The sequence below is a fragment of the Podarcis gaigeae genome (genome assembly GCF_964106915.1).
Source record: "Podarcis gaigeae genome assembly, chromosome: 2".
NCBI classification, from domain to species: Eukaryota; Metazoa; Chordata; class Lepidosauria; order Squamata; family Lacertidae; genus Podarcis; species Podarcis gaigeae.
The window spans coordinates 74,766,612-74,784,078 of NC_139679.1; the positions used below are offsets into that span (position 1 = coordinate 74,766,612).

At 42.6% G+C, this 17,467-nt stretch overlaps 1 protein-coding gene across 1 annotated transcript in view; it reads left to right on the forward strand.

Annotated features, from left to right (window-relative positions):
* Positions 1–14,281: 14,281 nt before the first annotated feature.
* Positions 14,282–17,467, forward strand: part of GRM2 (glutamate metabotropic receptor 2) — a 79,774-nt gene continuing 76,588 nt past the window's right edge. Inside the window, exon 1 of the mRNA XM_083726528.1 lies at positions 14,282–15,117. The gene's annotated coding sequence lies outside the window, so the exon portion shown is untranslated. The remainder of the gene's footprint in view (positions 15,118–17,467) is intronic.

Below are 17,467 nucleotides of genomic sequence, written 5' to 3' on the forward strand. Positions count from 1 at the left end.
CAGTAAATGGTCAAAGCCAAGAAGAATACAGGGCCTAGGAAGAGAGACCAATTGAAGCCCTGTGAGCCAGAGGTTTCCTCACCCGGTTATGCATACAGCAAGGAAGTTGAAATATACTCGGAGTTGCACAGTGATTTCATGCTCTTTATTGCAGTTCGTCAAACAGTGAATGAATCCCCCCCCAAAACCCCTCTAGCTTTACATACATTATTTATACAATGGGTCCCATCTGATTGGCTGCTTCTGCTTCCCTCCTGGAGCCTAGCTGGGCTGCTCCTGCAGGCCAATCAGGTTGTTGCATTCTAGGATCCTACCTGCCTATTGTTCTAGGATCCAAGTTTAGTACATAACAGATGTTTCTTGATGTGCCAGGGGTCATGCCTAACCACACCACCACTCAACCAGCCTGCTCAGATTTTACAGAAGGGTCATCTGAATTCTCCCTGATTCCTGCTGCCATGCAAAATGGCCTGCTGTGAAGGGCAGTTTCACCCCTGCTATCTCCCAGCAATGTTCCATACTCTAATTTGAGCCACCTCAAAAGGGAATTTGTGGCTTTAAATTCTTTACTTCCTCCTCAAAGTGTTCACCATTTTCTTAATGGGGAGAAGCAACTTTCCTTTTGGGGCTTCTGAATTGCTAAATAGAGCACAAATGAGGCATAAGGGGTGGGGGAAGTTACACAAAAGTTTTAGCCAGCCAAAGATGTTAAGAGAAGATGTTAAGAGCATGAGAGGTGAGACAGGCAGGGACATGAAAGGGCAGCTTTTGAAACCAGACAAGAAGGTATGGGGAGAGCTGGCAAGACTACAAAGTGTGGCAGAATTAATGGGGACAGGAAACTAGCAAAAAAGTATTGCCAACTGAAAAATATGCAGTTAGGGATGTATTCAGCAGAGGGTAGATTTAGAAAGGTTTGATCATTGGCTCTTTTCATCTGTTAAATAGATGGATTTGTTAGGGGCATTTAGGACATTGTGGTTTCTGCTCTTAAGTATGTATGATGGTCGGACAAGATGAGCTTTTGGATGCTTTCCAGATGTATAGTTTTAATGCAGCCCACAGCACCACACTTCATTTAGCCAGGGGTGCCACATAAACACTGGCAGCCTGGCACTATTAAGGTAGGATATAAATTATAGAAAGAAACAGGAATACACTCTGGGATTTTAAGGGGAAAATCCATTCTTGATTACTGAGTCAAAATGTATGTGGACAGCTAAGACCAGTGAAAGGGTTTGGGCTCTCAAAGGTTGGGCAGTGGCAAAGGAGGATGGGTTATGGAGAAGGGATGAAGACACAAATAAGAAGGCTCCTGATTAAGGCCAGTACCACACAGCACAGAAATAAGAACAACTGGTCAGTCATCTTGTTTGCTTCAACCACCTAATGGCAGGGAAGCTGCTCCCATGCTGACTTCAAGACCATTTTCAAAAGTGCCCATCAAATGTGGCTAGTGAGCCCACACAAGGGCAATTCCTCCCCCCTAGGCTTCTTCAAGTCATGTCTGCCTCAGATTGCTATGGCCAAGGGCCATCTGTGGCTCAGAAATGTCAGAAATGAGACATACTGGGCAGATGCTTCTTTGCGGGCAGATGCTTCTTTGCTGTAGGCAGCTCACTGGTAGAACACATCCTTTGCACCAAACAGGTGCATCTCCAGGGAGGGCTGGCTGGGAATGATTTGTGTCTGGAGAGCTGCTGCTACCAATCAGTGTAGACCTCACTGACCTGGATGCACCAATAGCCTGGTTTGGTATATGGGCAGCTTCCAGTGTTCTAACAGCTTTGTCCAATTGATTTCCTGTTGTAAAGTGGAAAGTCTGAAAGGAAATTACTAGACTTAAAAACAATCCAGCAGAAATCTAGTTCAGTTGCACAGCTAACCAAGTCCCATCTTCTTATGGTTTTTTTAAAAGGACTCATCAATTCTCCTTTTTAAAAGAAATATTTAGGAAAGAGAGTTATATATAATGTCAGGGAATATAATGCCAGGGAAAGCAGGGGATGTTCTCACATGCCAATAAGCCGAGCCTCTTTGGGGATAGAGATCATGCTTCAAGATAACACCAAAATTATTGGAAGCAAATGCAAAGTTTGAGCCCTAACATCTCAAGGTGACAGTTGCCAGGGTGTTTGTTTCCTCTCATTAGGAAATCGGTGGTGTCTTTGGGGTTGTGAATGTGACTCTTCTCCAGGGAAAGGCAAACATTCTAGCCACATTCATTTGGAAACGTGATGGGCATCCTGTTTTGAAAAGGTCAGAAATAATCCTCAAAAATAACAATTGACATGTGACAATTCAGGACTATTTTGTGCTCTGTCTGATAAAATATTAAAATCCTCCAGCCTGGGTGGAAAATATTTCTCTCCCCATGTGTTTGTCTTTGTTCCTCGTTATTACAAAACAACAACAAAAAGGCCTGAAATATTTATGCCAGGCTGTCTCTGTACTGAGGGCAGCTACCTGACTGAGATTCCTAAAGGCACCTTGTCCTCTCACCTTGTCAGCTGGTGGAGAGCCTTGGGAAGCAGCTGCTGGTGTTGCCAAAGAACACCAAAACCGGAAACTGGAAAAAGAAAAAGTGCTTGAAAAGGCCCATTTCTCAGGCTCATTCTTGATTTACTAAAGTCACCCTAAGGTAAGGATTGGGAGGGGGGACAATTTTGTTTCAGGTTAGAGTAAAAGATAAATCTACCCATTTTTTCTACTTTCCAAAACAATTTGCAAACACCCCCTTCCTGTGTAATTTGCATTTCTTCAAATTTTGCAGTGCAGGTCTCCAGCCAAATAATGTGCACAGAAATGCACGTATTAGTGAAAATAATGTGTGGGGAGGGAATGCATGCTATTAGGGAAAATATAAATATTAAGTAAACTGCTTCACAACAATACCTATACTAGGCAAAATTGCATAGAAATGTGCCATATTAGGAAAAATTGGCGCTAAAAAGCAAATGGGTTTCCATGAGAGATTTTTTGAATAAATTGCAAACTGATATGGAAATGTGCAGAACTGAAGACTGGAAGGGGTGATTTTTCCTTGTCATTTTCATGTGAAAGGCCTTTCTTCCAGTTTTGCCAGCATGCAGTGAGATCTGATGTGTAAGTATGTAACTTTCATTTTCAGTAATAGGGTATGTATCAAATAGCAACATGTAGGTATGTGAACACACGGCCTGATAAAAGTGTGACAGCATGCATGTAGCCAGTTGTCATCATAGCTCTGGATGGCAAATAATCATCAAACTTTTTTTTATTTTGTCTAGTACAGCATTTAGTAGTAAGCAATGTATGGTGTAAGTGGAATGCATTGTATCATATTTTATTAAAGTGGAGCTTAGGAGCCTAAGAATCACAGAGCACAGGAATCCACTGTGCTCAGTAATACCCCCCCCCCCCAATGGATATTTGGTTCACTTGCTTTAGGCCTCCAAATTCTTATCACACAGAGTGCCTTATTGACACCAGAGAAACAGTGCATGAAAGTGTCTTTCAGAAACACGGCCTGCACATAACAGAAGGGATGCCATGTGGCTTCAGCAGGGGGAAGAGAGTGGAATAAAATTCAACAGCTGTGTGACAGGCAAAGGTCTCTCACCAACAGCTGTTCAACCTCTTTCCCACTCCTGTCTCTTGCTCACTTTCGAAAGCAAAGTAAGAAAACAGACTAACTGGTCTCGGAATCCCATGAAGGGTCATTTTCAGGAAAACATAACCAAATAAAAGAAGAAGCTCTAAGCTGATGTTTGATCTCACTTGGCAGTTTTGTGATCTGCAGGAAAGGGAGTGGGGGGAAACTCCAGCAGCTCCGCTCAGTTTACATTAACTTTTCATCTGCCCAACATCCATATCCCTCATCTGAGCACAAGAGGAAAGCTGGCAGAGCCTGAATTGGTAGGTTCTGAATTCTCTACCAACATCAGATATGCAGCCATTTCTAACAGACTCCACATGGATTTCTCTTTAAACTTGCATTCTCTCAGATCTGTTCCCCACCCACCTATTTGATTGTGACCACAGTTGTCTCTTCTTCTCCCTTTGTTGCATGCACAACCAATTTAGCATCTATGTGGTAGCATCCCAGTTCAGCCCCATCGTCACCACTGCCACCCCATCGCTTGTTACCTCTTTGCTTTGGCCTCTGCCTTATTTTCCCTTTCATCTAATCTGAATAACTTTCTCTCGGCCTTGCATTTTTCAGGCACCATTCCTCCTGTGCAGTTTCCAACCATCTTCACAGTTTCCAACTTCCTCATTGTTTCCCTCATACTTCCCTGCCTAATATTCCCTTCACTTGCAATCTGAGTTCTGAGACCAAAGGCTTAGATCTTCTGTCAATTCCAATCCAGCAATGCCTGTTGCAACTTTTCTGCAATCAGTCACTTCCTCTCTTATTTCTTTTAACTTAGAGCTGGTTCAAACATTAGTTTCTGATGCCTGCCCTCAAAAGGAAGGCATCTTATCATGTGACTAGAGTGAGGCATGAGCCAAGAACTAATGGATTACAGCTGTAACAATTTCCATGATCACTGAAGTGCCAGCATTTTATTTATTTGGTCAGTTGGATTTAGAGCCCATTCAGTCTTAAGGCCCCAGGACTGGTTAATAAAGATGTTATTCTACTTATCCTTTCTAGGTTGAATAAAAATGTCTTACATTGCTTCCAAAAGATACTGCTTTGGTGAGTTGCTGCTCTACACCTGTCCTTGTGATCCTGGCTTGGCTCATCATTAAGAAACATTCCCAGCTGATCTTAGAAGTCATTGTGTTGGGACAAAGAGATTGACTCAGGCCATGCAATATCAAATAGTCAACATCAAACATTAAATTGATCCCTAGTGATTAAACAGCACAAACACCTGCAAGTCTACTCCAACATGTCATTGAGTTCAATGGGGCTTAATTCTAGGATCGCAACCTTAAATATGCCTCACTACATTCTTTTATCACTTGTGCCTTTATCCATGAGAACAGTCTGTTGGAAAAAGGCCAATGGTTCATCTAGTCCAGCATGCTGTTCTCGCAGTGACCAATCAAATGCCTGTGGGAGCAGAACATGAGTGCAACAGCACTTTCCCTTCCCATGGTTTCTTGCTGCTTCCAACTGTGGAGGTAGAGCATAAGCATCATGGCTAGTAGACATTGAGCCCTCTCATCCATGGATTTGCCTAATCCTCTTTTAAAGCCATCCAAATTGGTGGCTATCACCATCTCCTGGGGGAGCAAACCAGTTTTAAGGTTTATTGTTACTTTACCATGTTGCATGCCCTCTTTTCACCAGTGATTGCCAAATGCTGCAAAAAAAATTGATCAGATTTAACTGTACACAAACCCAGAAGGTCAAGATGATTAGCTCCATAGTTGCATTAGGAGGAAGCGTGACATAGACAGTTATCATGCTTGCAACCCAGGTCAGAAAAGGGGGTAGAGAAGCCCAGTTCAGATTTGACAGGTCTCCCTCAGAGGTTGTGGACTCTCCTTCCTTGGAGATTTTTAAGCAGAGGTTGGATGGACATCTGTCATGGATGCTTTAGTTGCAGGGGTTTGGATTAGATGACCCTCAGTGGAAACCGGAGGCTTTTCTCTTGGGCATGGTCGGCCAGTTGGTGCCAAGGAAGGATAGGACTTTTTTTATGTATGCGACCACAGCAGCAAGGACCCTGTTGGCAAAGTATTGGAAGATGCAAGAACTACCTACTCTGGAAGAATGGCAGACAAAGGTGATTGACTTTATGGGACTGGCAGAGATGACCGGCAGAATCCGTGACCAGGGGAAAGAGACAGTGGAAGAGGACTGGAAGAAATTTAAAATATATCTTAAAAATTGTTGTAAAATTGAGGACTGATAAGATGTCTGGGGGTAAGAAATAGAGAATTACAGCTGTAAACATTAACATTAAGGAAATTTAAAGAAAACTACTAGAGAAATTGACTGAAGGGTTGCTAAAGAGTTGTAAAACAAGGATGCAGTGAAAGGGAGGTATGGGGAAGTCATGTTTTAAATGTTTTTTATATGTTTTTGTTTTGTGTTTTGTTTGTCTTTTTGTTAAAAAACCAATAAAAATTATTATTAAAAAAAATAGATGACCCTCAGTGTTGCTTCCAACTCTACAATTCTACGATTCTTTTATTCTATGATTCCTCTAATTATTCTATGATTCCTCTATTTTAGCACATTTTGACTCATTGTTCTTTATTCGCTTTACTCTCTAGAGTTCAGAAAAGTCTGTGCTACAAACTCAAACCAGTTCCTAGCATGTGAGTCCTTGGTACTGTCATTCTGTGAGAGAACTAGCATTACTACATGAAAGTAACATTCCTTTAGGAATCCTTACAAGCTGTGTTGAGATCCTCACACAGGTGCTATATGTAGAATTCATACTGGCATGAATATGATCCATATCCACTGATTGGCATATCCAAATCCATCTTGATTGGCAGCAGGGCAGGCTTCAGTCCTTAAGTAGGCATGCAGATGCATTTGCATACATGCACGGCTTTGCAGATCTGAATCCTCTGGGGAGCTTGATGTAGGGAGCGCTTTCATACTAGACTGAGTGGGTGAGTACAGGAGTAGGAATCCCTAAAAGGAATGTTGACATGCAGGCTGCATTGTGCTCAAGCAACAGCACACACACTGGGTTTCCTTTTAATTTAATTTTACAGTGGATTAGTCACCACCAGAGTCAAAGGGGCAGCAATATTGCCTATGCGTTATGCACACTGGTGGTTCACATGAGTTCATGTCCCCAGCAAAGTGGCTCAGAATTAATATAGCTCATATGTTGCAGAGGGTGGGATGAAAAGTCACTGCAGAATTAGACTAATGCAAAGCAGGGCGTGTGAATATCTTATCATTAGGCAAGCAAAATTCTCTGGATCATTGCTAAGCATACAAGACCAGAGAATGTAGCCCATTTCAGGTTGGAAGCAAAAGGCTTTTGAACTGGATCTATTACTATAGATGCTTCATGTAAGCAAAATATATATTAGTTCATTGTTACATTTTTGTTCTGCCCTTCCTCCAAGCAGCACATGGCTGTGTACGTGGTTCTCCCCATCATCTCATCCTTACAAGAACCCTTTGAGGTAGTCCAGTGCAGACCTGATCACTACACAAGCCCCAGGCTGGCATAGCCAACATCAGATATTTGTCTGCCTCTCTTCCTTCTGCCCCAGAAAAATGGGGTGAGCAATGGGGTTATGGATGAGGTGGTAACTATGCCACTTCATCATGTCTCACTGCTGCCCTGGTTTTGTTTGGATTGCTCTGTCAGGCTGTGATCCTGTGCTATCAAATTACTCTGTCCGGTGATTAAGAGGGGATATATTTGTCAGACCCCTCACCTGCCCAACATTGTGGAAAAATCTGCAGCCCTGATCTGGCAGATGTCAAAGCTCCAACATCAGCAAGACTTGAAAGAAGACATGTCAGCGTAGTATGTACTGTGGGTGTTTTATAAGTGAATCCATGGACTTCTCTGCTGATCTCCCCACCGCCAATGCTCCCAACCTACAAAGAGATGGGTGGCAGCTCCTAAATTGGCATAAATCTATCCTGTTAGTCCACCACCCCGAAACTGATTAAAAGCAAAGCAAAGAGGGGAAATAGTAAAAAGAGCACAATAGCACTCCTAAAGACTTCTCTTCTGTCCTGCCTGCAAAAGCCCTGTGATCAGGTGATTAAACTGTCTTTGGTTCCCTCCCTATCTTGCCTTAGGATGGCAGCCTGGAACTATTTAAGCCAAGCTATTGATTCCGGAGTTGTGTCAACCAGTCCCTCAGTAGGAACAGCAGTTACTCAAATGAGAAAAATTCCCAACGTATTCAAGAATACATTGGATTTTATAAGTCTCTATGGGCAAACCACATTAATAGCCCCATTCCTTCAGGGGTAGTCAGTTGCTATCATTCCAAACCACATCAGGGAGAGATCCATCCATGACAATGGGATGATGGTTATACCCTCCAGCCACCAAATCTCTCCCAATCTACTCTGTTCCAAAAACCAGGTCAAGAGTGTTTCCTGCAATATGCATTGGGCCCATGGTGCATTGAAACAGCCCCATAATTATCACGGTGAACATGAATACATGAACGGGACCCAACAAAATGAGTCTAGCATGGTCATTGACTTTAGTAAGGCTATTAGCTGTATTCTGGATTCAAAGGATCTGTTGGTTGTTATTTGATCTTCAGTGCCCCAGGAGCTAGATCAAAATCATGCCAATTTAACTGCTCTAGGGACTCAACTTAAGACAATGCATGTTGGGAAATGGCCATTTACATTTGACAAACAGAGCTCAGAAGGAGGCTTAATTAGGATTGTCAATTTACATTCTCCCTGCAGCAAACTGGTTTCCCCCATCACATTTTATTAAGATTAAGTCAGAAAATAACTGCAATGTTTTTCTATATATATTAATATTGATTTAAGTCTTCCCATGCTCATGCTTTTGTAGCCAAAACTACACCACAGATAACCAAGGGTAAAGCACCCGCAGACTCAGGATAACCTCAAGGTTTACACAAATACAATAGATCTGGAGGGGGTGTGTGGAGGAACCTCATAATAATGGCATAACATGCAGAAAGATTAGTGGAGGGGGGAAATGACTAATGGGTGGGAGGAGGGAATAGAATGTAGTGGCTGGAACAGAGAAGAGAAACATAGTTCACATATTTAAAGAATAGGAAGAACCATCTAATTGTCTGGATAAGTCACTTCCTGGTTCATGATGAGAAGCCATTTTTAAATGTCCCCAGGGATGGAAGAAAGGCTACGAACAGACATACGTTAAACAATGTAATAGAGCTGGAGTTGAGCACAAAGTGTGTCTACCCCACCTAAAAAAGAACAATAATGGAAGCTGAGAAACCGCAATACAGCCCAGTGAGAGCTGGGGATGCTTAGTGAGCACAGAAATACACAGCTGTCTTGAAAATAATAATAAAGGTTTATTTGAGCCTAGAATTGGGTGTGTATGTACCAAGCCATGTTGCTCAATGACATCTTATTCTTCCAAACAAGATGCTGTTATCAGCCATGGCACATGTGGTGGACATTTATCCATTTCTCAACTCTGCCTTGGGTTCCAATTGCATTGCTCAGTACTGCTCAGTGCCTTGTAAAAGGTTTTCATCTGATCTCATCTAAATCTGCTGGCTGTAGGAAGAGAAGTAAAAAGAGATGCTTTATAGATGAACAGAAAATTCCCTGGGGGGATTTGTCTTTCAGTCTGAAATGTGCTCAGGGGATTGGGCGGAATATTGGCTGTTTCCATGCAGTCACCAAGGGAGTGGTAGAAAGTGAAATGTGTAGTGGGGAAACAGGAAATAAATTCCTTCCTTTGCAGTTACAGCTCTCTTACGATGAAAATGCATCTCCCCAGATTTCTTTGTGTTGCCAATGGCACAAGCTTGATTGATAAAATGGTTACATATGTGTTTCTGTGTTGCAGTGTATACAAGGAAGTTGTGCATCATTTTGCTTGTCTCGGTGTTTATTGCAGGTAAGAAGAAACATTCTGTGGATAGGGTGGATAGGTATACATGTGTTTAGGACAGGGGTGGCTTACAGGTCTGATTCCCCGCCCAAGTGATTATTCTAAATTTTAGAAGATGTATGAGGCACAAAGTACAGTGGTACCTCAGGTTACATACGCTTCAGGTTACAGACTCTGCTAACCCAGAAATAGTACCTCGGGTTAAGAACTTTGCTTCAGGATGAGAACAGAAATTGTGCTCCAGCGGCACGGCAGCAGCAGGAGGCCCCCAATTAGCTAAAGTGGTGCTTCAGGTTAAGAACAGTTTCAGGTTAAGAATGGACCTCCGGAATGAATTAAGTACTTTACCTGAGGTACCACTGTATACTGTTACCAGTCTTCTGAAGACGTCTGAAAGACAGGTGACTGATCAGAAGGTGTTGTATTTTGCAGAAAGAGACTCATTTAGCAACTACACATTGATGGGATCTGAGTTGGCTATGGCTCTCCAAAAAAGTGCTCTTGGACTCATGATGGATAGATCAATAGTAATCATGAATGGTGGTGGAAAATGTAAATTCAATGCTGGAGACTTCTAGGAAGCAATTTAAAATAAAGATGCCAGTATTGCAATGCCTTCATATAAATCAATGCCACAGCCACATTCAGGATGCTGTGAAGAATCCTTAGTTCTATCTCAGAAAGGGAACGTTGGGTACATAGGAAACTGTCTTATATCAGTTCAGACCATTGGTTCACCTAGAGCAGTACTGTCTACTTTCTCTGACACTCTTCATGGTTTTTGACAGGGGTATTTCCCAGCCCTACCAGGAGATGCTAGGAGTTGAAATCAGATCCTTTGCCTACTGTGCTACAGTCCTTTCTTGTCAAAAGGACATCACAGAGCTGAGAAAGGTACAGAAAAGGGCATTATTTGGAGGCTAGAGTGATTTTCCTTCAAGGAAAGGCTGGAATATTTGGACAGGGGAGCTGTCTAAGAGGAGGTGCAAAAACAGTTCTATCAAATTGCAGATGATGTGGAGAAAGTGGAGGGATATATATTTATCTCCCTTTCATAATGCAGTGGTACCTCGGGATAGGAACTGAAATCGTGCTCCGGTGGCGCAGCGACAGCAGGAGGCCCCATTAGCTAAAGTGATGCTTCAGGTTAAGAACAGTTTCAGGTTAAGAACAGACCTCCAGAACGAATTAAGTTCTCAACCCAAGGTACCACTGTACTACGAATTCAGATCATCCAGTGAAACTGATTGGCAATAGATTCATGCAGATAAAAGGAAGTGCTGCTCCAAACAGTGGATAATGAATTTGTAGAATTTTCTGCCACAAGGTATGGTAATGTTTACCACTGGCTTAAATGGCTTTTGAAGGGGAGGAAAAGCCTATCATTGGCTATTATACATGATGGCTATATTGAATCTCTAAATATGTAGGTACTGTGCCAGAGGTGGGGAAACCCATGACCCTACAGATGCTGCTGGACTCCAACTCCCATCAGCCCCAGCCAGTATAACCAGTGTTCAGGAATGATAGGAGTTGTAGTCCAACAGCACCCGGCTGGTCACAGGTTCCCCACATCTGCAGTATGCTACCAAATACCAGTTAATGAGAAGCAACAGCCTTTTGTGGGATTCCTGAAAGAATTTAAATGGAAAGTCAAATGTGCTTCAATTAATTCTAAATGTTCATAAAATTTCACATTTTTGCACTAAAATGATTTACATCCCTACTTGCAATATTCACTGGGCAATGTAGTGTGTTGACAGGGTAAATTTATTCTTCAAGCATATTGTTCAGGTGAATCTTCCTTTCATTTCCACTTAATCAGACTACACCCAGTTTACATTAGAGGATTTCACAATCACTATCATCTTCCACAACCATCATCGTAAAGGTAAAGGGACCCCTGACCACTAGGTCCAGTCGTGACCGACTCTAGGGTTGCGGCGCTCATCTCACTTTATTGGCCGAGGGAGCTGGCATACAGCTTCCGGGGCATGTGGCCAGCATGACTAAGCTGCTTCTGGCGAACCAGAGCAGTGCATGGAAATGCCGTTTACCTTCCCGCTGCAGCAGTACCTATTTATCTACTTGCACTTCATGCTTTCGAACTGTTAGGTTGGCAGGAGCAGGGACCGAGCAACGGGAGCTCACCCCCTCATGGGGATTCAAACCGCCAACCTTCTGATCGGCAAGTCCTAGGCTCTGTGGTTTAACCCACAGCGCCACCCGTGTCCCAACCATCATCATAGAACTCACAATTGGAGAACCAGGATTCAAAGCAATGGCAGGTTAGTAGAATGCTCAGTAGGAAAATTCACTATGTAGTAGTAAAACCTATGTATTTATTTATGAGTTTCTACTGCCTTTCATTGAAGATTCTAGAATGGTTTACAAAATTAAGGCTGAAATACAATCACAATAGATTAAGTTTGCCACAGTGATAATGTTGGTATCCATCTGTCTCAGGAAACAATGGAGTGTGCTTCCAGGATTGAAGTCGAACTTCTGGAGAATCACAATGCCTGCTATTGCTACAGAGGCCGGTAACTCGTAACTGCTGCCTTCCATGTTGTTTTGCTGCATTAGCAGCACCGAAGTGACCTCTCTGGGGTGCAAACCTGGACAGTGTGCATGGAGGTCCTGAGCTGCCTGGGCTGGAGGTCTCAGCATCACTGATGTGGTCCAAAGGAAAACAAAGTACAGTTGCACCTTGGTTTCCAAACAGCTTAGTTCTCGAACGTTTTGACTCCTGAATGCCGCAAAACCGGAAGAGACTGTTCCAGTTTGCGAACTATTTTTGGAAGCCGAACGTCCAATGGGGCTTCCATGGCTTCCAATTGGCTGCAGGAGTTTCTGGAACGGATTCCGTTCGACTTCCAAGGTACGACTGTAATACATTTGGCACCAGCTTGTCTGCAGGAGTTGCTGGAAGAAGGCTTACAAGATGCCATCCAACCATCTTAGGGACTCCATTCTGGATTTGTGTAGGGTTTCCTCATTAACCTTTTCCTCTCCCAAAGATATCCCACAAGGCAATAAACCACTAGCTAAATACAATAGGCTAGTAAACTCCTTAAAACTCTAGAAAGCTTTGGAGAACAGAAAGATCTCAAAGTTTGGGTAGGTATATGAGGGGTGAGTTCCTTCCGATTCCTGGATATCAGGCTATGTAGGGTTTATAGGTAAGCACTAGTACCATAAATTGAGCTTCGAAAACGGATTGGAAATCACTGGTTCTCTTTTAGTACCAAAAATATATACTCCTGATGACCTAAAATTTTGAACCTATCTGTGTACACATCATACATTTCTAACACATTTCCTCCCTTCAAGAACCCTGGGAACTGTAGTTCAGGGGCATTTAGAATTCTGGCTCTGTGAGAGGTAAACTAGCTCCCATGATTATTGGGCTGTGTGGACTGTAAATGTATGGTGTGTGAGCAGCCTTGGTGAAGACAGCTGTAGGAGAGCAAGTCATGAATCTGTGCCCAGTTCCAGATAAGGGCCTCAAGGGACAATATGCAGTTCTATGTAGGAGCTTTACTCCCTTTCCCCAAGAGATCTTCTGCTAGGAAAAAACTCAAGGACGGGGAGTATTGCAGGAGCCTAGAGCTCAAAGTCACGTATGTTACACGTCTGAGAGCACATCACTAACAATATATTATAAATACATTTTGGCCCATGTCCTGTAGATGCACTCAACTTTAGGTATTCAATTGATTTTTAAAAAATGGAAAGGGAAAGATGGCCTGTTGACTGAATTGTTTCCCCATTGCACATAATTAGTAGCTGATTAAAGAGGCTATTAACATGAGGAAAGGGAGAAAACATGTCAGCCCTGAACACAAACTATCCCTAGACTGGGAGCAATTCAAGAGAATAATTTGTCTTTCCACACCATCAAGCTGATCTGCTCACTTAGTAAATTAAGTTCAAACCATAGCTTTATCCACCAGTAGGATGTGATTAAACTTAAGAGAATGATCCCCCCCTCCATAATTAAATCTGGGGTATTTCAAGCTCTTTCATCCTGGGCTAAAAATTGCTGCTAGTTTCTTCTATATAAAAATCTATTATATATTTTCTAAAGGAATATATGTTTCTCAAGGATTCCCGGTACAGATCATCTGGGTGCTCAGGCAAGGGAGGACACAAATGCTGAAGAGTTGAGATGCATTTAACTAGAGGTGACAAACTCTTAAAATACTGAACCATCATATTTACCCACAAATTCATGGGAATTAGAAAGAGACGTCACCAGAGAGGCAAGTGCATTTCTTACAGTAGGGGTTGTCAGACGTTAATCTGGTAGATCTGGTAGGTGGTTTGCAGTAGTTGAAGAAGGATTTCTGACTCCCAGCTGTTTAACAATAGCAACAACTTTTTCAAATGCCACATTGATCTGCTGAAATTGAGAAAGTTTGGAGAGAACCTAGAATGGACTTTTGTGTGAAAGGACAGTGAGTTCAATTTCGGTACTAAAAGCAAATTCCTGGGTGCCCTGTCTTCCTCTCTCTCTGAGTATTTTGCACTCGGTTCCATCTGGTGGATCTTGCGGTTCTAGAAACAACAAAATAGATCCCAGCAGCTACTATCTTGGAGTCATGGCAGCTGCATGTGAAAAATGCTGCAAGGCTTTGCCTTTCTGCTTTGGGCCTTATGTCTACTTGCCTGTCATTTCTTCTCCCTAATATTTCTTTTATAACTTGCCTTAATTTACATTCTTACCCTTAACCCTTGAAGCTAGAAATTTCAGGACGTTTAACAGATGTTGTCACAAACATGCATTTATGGCTTTAGGTTAACGCCCACTTGAGGATTGTGAAGAGGCATCCTGAGATAGCCCTCTGCTGCCTCCAGTCCCTTAGTAAGCTTGGGAGGGGGCCTTTATGGTGGTTTCTGTACTGGGATCCACCTACAGAATCCAAACAGGAGAACATTCTTCCCCTTCCTATTGTTTCTAAGGATCAGTACTGATCCTGACGACCAGAAGGAAGTATCAGTACCATAACAAATGAAAGCCCTTTACAAGGTTCAGACCTTTCCTCCATCGCTTTGGTATCCTGGGAGCAAATAATTTAAGCAGAGGGTGTGCTCTCTGTGGCTTCCTGCGCGAAGCATTGCATGCTGAAGCCCCCTTGCCCCGGGAGCTTGAATTTAGCACCACGTTGTTGGACAGCTCCCTCCGGGGAAGGCTTTGTGCTCCTGGCCCCCGCGCGGGGAGTTTGATTTCAGCACCCTGGATTCGGACAGCTCCCTGCCGAGATAATAAATGCTTGGCAAGCTGCTTGACATCAGCGTCTTTGGAGGAGTTTCAAACGTGAATCAAATGTGTGAGCATCGCGGCGAGCGAGAGACCCGCTTGTACGCTAAGCAAATCAAGAGCTTTCAACACCAGAGCTGTGGGCAGCTACTTATGCAAGAGAAGAGGATTCGGAGGCGCAGCACCTCCAGCACTTGACAGAGGCGGCATCTTTACAGCAAGGAGCAGGCATCCAGTCCGCCTGGAGAAAGAAAGTCAGAGCATCTTTGCCCAGCTCGCCTGGGAAACCTCGCACAGAAGAGAGACGTTTCCTCATCACCTAACAGGTGTCTCTGCTTCGCAAAGGTAAGCTTTGTTATTCAAAAATGCCGACAATGATGGAATTCGAAACCGTGCCTCTGTATTTTGTCATTTTCTGAAACATGCTGCTACACAGTGCTTCTTTTTCGAGAGGTTTCTGAAGGCTTTACAGTGCTATTTCTTGCTCTTATCTCGCATCATCAAACTGATATTTTCTGTTGTTTCCCGTCTGTCCTCCTTTCCTCCCCCGCCAGTCTCTGGCATTTGGTTGTGGTGGGATGAATTAGTCCAACACGTTGCTTTTTAATCCTATAGATATCCTTGGCATCTAATCCTATTCTTCCCAACAGATTTAGAAGCTAATAGAAGATTGCACTGGAAGCTAGTTGTCTCTCTGCCAAACGCCCACAACCATTTCTGGTAATTAATTATCTTTCAAAGTTTAATTTGGAAGTCATATCAATCCACTTCAGAGCTCATTGTATGAGCTTGATCCAGGATGTGAGAACCACTATTTGAGATCTCACAGGTAGCAAACAGCAGCAGCAGCAACATTAAGTTTTGTAACTGGTGCTTCTAGGAAAGGAATTTTGTGTGTGTGTTTAACATTACTATCAGCTGTATCACAGTGGTGACCCTATTAGATGATTTTTTGTGATTCTAGCTATTCACTGATACTTTAGAAGACAAATGTGGGGGTAAAAATAAAAGTGTTTGATAATACCCCAAATGATTAGCTTTTCAAGATGTATGTTAAAAAATTGAAACATTTTCAACTTAAGAAATGAGAAGATGTTGACAGGAAGAGGCAAGCATGAACACACGGGCTTGCTTCCACTGTCCCAAACCTGTAATGCCTTGCCACTTCATACTAACTTATAAGTAAGTGTTCATATTTCTTGGTTTAATACTTTTACCAGGTTACATTTTGCCACACATGTGGATGTCCTCCACAGGGATTTGGAAATAAAAATCTAAAAATCTATTTCTTCTCATTTTTCTATACTAACAGTAAATAAAAAAAGTCACAAAACAATTAACAAGTTAGGTAAAATCAAGATTGAGAGCAGGAAAAGTTCTTTCTTTCTATTTCCTTCCTTCCTTCCTTCTTTCCTTCTATCTTTCTTGGTTCCCAGCAGGGATATCCTTTATAATCTAGAGCCAGAGGCAGGCTAAAGAATAGAGTGCTAGAACATTTAACGAACTCCTAAGGGAGAGGATGTAAGGTAGCTTGTCTCTCAGCTCAAAAGAAATAGCCAGATGAAGCCCACGCTGTAAGACATGTTAAACAAAGAGCATTATTTATCATTCACTGAATTTAAAAAAGCTCAAATACCTTTCCTAAAAGTTGATTCTATTTCATAAACGAGCAAGGTCTAACTTATTGCATTGCTTCCTTTAAAAACAAACCAATGAATACTTGTAAAAATAGAAAGTCTGATCAGCATGTCCATTTCCCCACTGGTGTCTTTCAAATGTTCTGTTTGACCAGCTACTCTGAAAAGCAGTCTGAATTAATTTGTGTGAATTTAAAATCACCCTGGACTGCCATCCATCAGACAACGACTGACAGAGCATCTCCCACTCAGAAAGCTGCCCCTACAGAATGTCTCTTTTGGGGTGATGCATTGAAATGACTGATGGTGTCAATTAAGCAAGGAGACATGGGAGCCTAGTTCTTGCCCTCAGAATCTCCTTGCATGTTTTTGAATGCAGATCACCACCAAAACCCAAGCTTTAGAACTCTAATATTTGGTGGGTGGGTGAGAACAAGGCAGAGAAGCAGGAGATTGAAGCGCTGTGTGGCAGCTTGCATGTTGCCATTGCTCTTATGTAAAAGATACATCGCTCCTGCCCTCACAACGATGTACCACTGATGTCCTTCTAGACACTTATAGATCTTAGAAGGGTCTTGGCAGAGATTTTTGACCACAAGTGTATGAAGGCAGATATCCAAACGGCCTTAAGGGAAGAGCATTGCCAACTGGGGCAATTTCTTACTGCATGGCCCTGATCCAGGAATACATCTTAAGTTTATATTAAAGTTGAGTGTGTGAGTGGTAGCTGTGATTCCTGCTTTTCAGGGGATGATCCTTTGGGTCCATTCCAACCCTATAGTTCTATGATTCTGAGAGTGGTGTGGTGCATGGTATAGAGTGTGAGACCTGAACTGATGATAACTTGGATTCAAATCCTATCTTGGTCATGAAGTTCACTTATGGAGTGGCATAGAGCAAGTCTCTTAGCAGGATTTTTGTGAAGATAAAATGGGAAAACACCATGGGTACTGCCTCAGGCACCATACAGGGAGGGCGGGATAACATTTGAAAAATGAAACAATGTTTCTTGAATCTTATTGGTGTGTGTGGAGTGAGGTCTAGGGAGGAAGGCTCTG